At 39.2% G+C, this 4,609-nt stretch overlaps 1 non-coding gene across 1 annotated transcript; it reads right to left on the bottom strand.

The window, feature by feature from the left end:
• Positions 1-4,016: 4,016 nt before the first annotated feature.
• LOC141675467 (small nucleolar RNA R71) lies at positions 4,017-4,123 on the bottom strand. The gene has a single exon (XR_012556118.1). It is a non-coding gene; the product is annotated as a small nucleolar RNA R71 (small nucleolar RNA).
• Positions 4,124-4,609: the final 486 nt, after the last annotated feature.

The following is a 4,609-nucleotide window of genomic DNA, read 5'->3' as shown; positions in this document are numbered from 1 at the left end:
TGCAGGGCAACTGAAAAAACATCCTAGTTCTGGACAGTGGATGTTTAGGACATATGACTGGAAATAAAGCCCTGCTATCAGACTTTGTGGAGAAGGCTGGCCCAAGTGTTTCTTATGGAGATGACAACATTGGAAAAACATTGGGATATGGCAATATCAATCTTGGGAATGTCATCATTAAAGAAGTAGCTCTGGTCTTAGGACTTAAACACAATCTGCTGAGTGTTAGTCAAATCTGTGACAGAGGTTATCATGTGGATTTCTTTGAAGAACACTGTGAAATTGTAAGCAAATCTACAGGTAAAGTTGTTCTGAAAGGATACAGGCATGGTAACATTTATGAAGCCAAGCTTTCAACAAGTATTGATGGTTCTGCAATCTGTCTGATGAGTAGAGCGTCAATTGAAGAAAGCTGGAACTGGCATAAGAAACTCTCTCATTTAAATTTCAAAAATATAAATGAATTAGTCAAGAAAGATCTTGTGAGAGGACTGCCAAAGTCAGTATTTGCTCCTGATGGGCTTTGTGATTCTTGTCAGAAGGCTAAACAAAGGAAATCTTCATTCAAGAGCAAGACTGAATCATCAATTCTTGAGCCTTATCACCTACTATATATTGATCTATTTGGTCCAGTAAATGTCATGTCTATTGCAAAGAAGAAATATGCTATGGTCATAGTGGATGAGTTCACCAGAAACACATGGGTGTATTTCTTGCACACAAAAAGTGAAACTGCATCTATCTTGATTGATCATGTCAAGCAACTGGATAAATTGGTTAAAGACTCTGTGAAAATAATAAGAAGTGATAATGGCACTGAGTTCAAAAATTTTACAATGGAAGAGTTCTGCGAAGACCATGGAATCAAGCAGAAATTTTCTGCTCCTAGAACTCCACAGCAAAATGGAGTTGTTGAAAGAAAGAATAGAATTCTCATTGAAGCTTCACGAACTATGCTTGATGAAGCAAAGCTACCAACCTATTTTTGGGCTGAAGCTGTGCAGACTTCTTATTTTACTCAGAATGCAACACTCATTAACAAGCATGGAAAGACACCATATGAGATGGTGAAGAAAAAGAAGCCAAATCTGAAGTATTTTCATGTATTTGGATGTAAGTGTTTTGTTCTTAAGACTCACCCTGAACAGCTATCCAAATTTGATCTAAAAGCTGATGAAGGAATCTTTGTTGGATATCCACTTTCCATAAAAGCCTTCAGAGTCTACAACTTGAGCAAAAGGGTGGTCATGGAATCTATCAATGTCTCTTTTGATGATAAGAAGATTACTGGACTTGAAGATTTCAATGATCATGATCAGCTGAGATTCGAAAATGAAGAAGTAAATTTTGATACTGAAAACCCTGACAATCTAAGTCCTGATACTGCAAACTCTGATGGATTAAACTCTGATGTCATTGAAACTGTGGTGACTACGTCAAAAGAAGATGCATCTGTGCAGGGGGAGCATACTGAAGATACAACCACATCTCAAGAAGCATCAGAACATACAACTGGCTCTTTAAGTTCTGATTCATCAAGTTCTGATAAGCCATGTTCTGATAGTTCTGAAAACTTAAATACTGAAGGATCCAACTCAGAGAGCATAGTTTCAGGGGGAGCATCAGAAGATGTTGATGAAGATGGCATCGATCATGGGGGAGCATCCACTTCTAGAGAAAACCTTCCATCTGCAAGGAAGTGGACTAAATCACATACACCTGATTTAATTATTGGAAATCCTAATGCAGGTGTCAGAACTAGAACAGCTACTTCAAACGAATGTCTTTATAATTCCTTTCTCTCTCAGACTGAACCAAAGAAAGTGGAAAAAGCTCTTCAAGATGCTGATTGGGTGCAAGCAATGCAGGAAGAGTTAAATGAATTTGAAAGAAATAAAGTCTGGACCCTAGTACCTGATAAGTGGTATTTTATACCAGTTGGAACGTCTTAAAATGGTTTAAATTGGTGTCTTGAAATCAAGTATTTTGTGTATTTGATGCGTTTTTTTAGTGTTTATGCATTTCAGGGTATTAGTTGCATTTCGGAGGAGGAATCATCAAGAATAAGCCTTGGCATGTGTTCACCATTGCGAGAGGAAAAGAACGGGCAGTTTACGGCGAAGAAACGGAGCAAACCTGGAATTTTTCCAGTAGGGTCCTGCGCGCCCGCGCAACAATGCTGAGCGGCCGCGCAGCAGCCTTGCGCGCCCGCGCAGAAATGCTGAGCGGCCGCGCAGGGTCGGGGAAAAAGATGAATTATTTTAGACTTCTACTTCTGTTTGGCTTCCAACTTCTATGTAATCTGAGTTTTATGGGACTATTATATAAGTAGATTTGAGACGTTTTCATAGAGAATAAGAAGGAGATTGTGTTTTAGATTGTGTTTTGCACAAGAAGCGAAGGAGATAAGGAAGAAGACCGATTTAGCACACTACAGCGAAGAGGAAGCATATATTCTTGTGATTCTTATTTCGTTGTAACGTTGGATGCTAGTTTTCTTGCTTTGACTTATTTACTCTTGTGACGTACTCTGTTTTAATATAATTAGTTAGTTATTATTTTCTTGTGTTGTTTATCATGATTTCATATGAACCCATGATGGCGATAAGTTCTATTATGGGCTAATCGTGATCATGGGGTTGCAACGGATTTATTATGGAATTCTTTAGTTAATTGTTTAATACTGTAGTGTGTGATGATTGCATGATATCTAGTATTGGTTGCGCGTATTCGTCTTATGTGTGTCGCGAACATATAAGATAGGGTGTTAATCTCTTGTGAAGCGACGGTGGATCTTGAGATTTAGAACTTGCCATGCTAGCATAGGTTCATGTAAGTATGCATGATTAATGGGTAATTCTAACAGTTTTATTTGCCCTATGTAATCAAAAGGGATAACTTGTGCTTAAATCGTTGTGTTGTCAATTTCTGTATGACTATTCAACTTCTATCTTAATTGTGGATGCTTGGTAGAATGGTATTAGTACAATGAAAGTTGGCTTTTATCAGTTTCGTGTTATTCGATTAATGTCATCACTGTCACATGCTAAAGGTATTAACAATGGCTATAGAAGGAAGTAATAATGAAGTTGTGATCTCATGAGTGTTTTATTATTGATAAATTAAAGTGTTAGTTAAGTGGTTAGTTAAGTAGTTAATTATAGTTAATATTTAATCAACAATTTTAAGTGTTATTATCTTAACATTGAGAAGTAATCATACATTGGTGAGTGAGTTTAATTAGACAATAACTTAGTCTGAGTCTCTGAGGGAACGAACTAGAAAGTATTCTATATTACTTGCGAACGCGTATACTTGCGTGAATATTAGTGCATGTTTTCGCCCTAACAAGTTTTTGGCGCCGCTGCCGGGGACTCGGCGTATTTGTTTAGTTTATGTACTTACCATCATTGGTCATTAGGACTCAGTGATTAGGACGTAGTAGTTAATTACTCTTTTCGGTTGTGTTTCAGGTACTTTAGCAAGTGTTTATGCAAACTCGTTCTCGTGCTCGCAAGAGGACCTTAGATACAGCTGAGGAGAAAGACGAAGTTCTTGATACTCCGGAGAAGTTAGATTTTGAGGATTCGGATTCAGGAACTGAGCAGAAAGAACCAGTAAACATGGGAGATCACATTGTTCAAGCTGATCCAGCTCTTATGGATTTTTCTCGGCCTAAAATTGATGACATTCAGTCAAGCATCCTTCATCCGGCTATTCAAGCTAACACCTTTGAAATCAAGCCGGGCACTATTCAGATGGTGCAGAATTCTGTTTCTTTTGGAGGCGCGGCCACTGAAGACCCCAACATGCACATAAGGAATTTTGTCGAGATCTGCAGCACTTTTAAGTATAATGGCGTGACTGATGAGGCTATCAAGTTGAGGCTTTTCCCATTCTCACTTAGGGATAAGGCTAAAGACTGGTTACATTCTGAACCAGCTGGGTCCATCACTACGTGGCAAGATCTTGCGCAAAAGTTTCTGGTGAAGTTTTATCCAATGGCAAAGACTGCTGCTATGAGGAGTGCTCTTACTCAGTTTACGCAGCAACCTACAGAATCTATGTGCGAGGCTTGGGAACGCTACAAGGAAATGTTGAGAAAATGTCCACATCATGGAATGCCGGATTGGATGGTAATCACTGGTTTTTATAATGGTTTGGGGGCCCAATCTCGGCCCATGCTCGATGCAGCAGCTGGAGGCGCCTTATGGGCTAAAAGCTATACTGAGGCGTATAATCTTATAGAGACAATGGCTGCAAACGAGCATCAAAACCCAACTCAGAGGATGACATCAGGCAAGGTAGCAGGTATTCTGGAAGTTGATGCAGCCACCGCTATTGCAGCCCAGCTCCAAGCGCTATCAATGAAGGTTGATTCTTTGGCTACGTATGGAGTTAATCAAATAGCTATGGTTTATGAGCTTTGTGCAGGTTCTCATGCTACGGATCAGTGTTCTCTTGTCAACGAATCTGTTCAGCATGTGAATAATTATCAGCGACAACAGCAGCCTGTGCCAGCGACCTATCATCCTAACAACATAAATCATCCAAATTTCAGCTGGGGGAATAATCAGAATGCTATTCAGCCAACATATCAGCAAGAAGT

Source organism: Apium graveolens, chromosome 7 (assembly GCF_009905375.1).
Source record: "Apium graveolens cultivar Ventura chromosome 7, ASM990537v1, whole genome shotgun sequence".
Classification (NCBI taxonomy): Eukaryota; Viridiplantae; Streptophyta; class Magnoliopsida; order Apiales; family Apiaceae; genus Apium; species Apium graveolens.
Note: the sequence above shows the minus strand (reverse complement) of the source record. Positions and strands in the feature narration are given on the sequence as shown.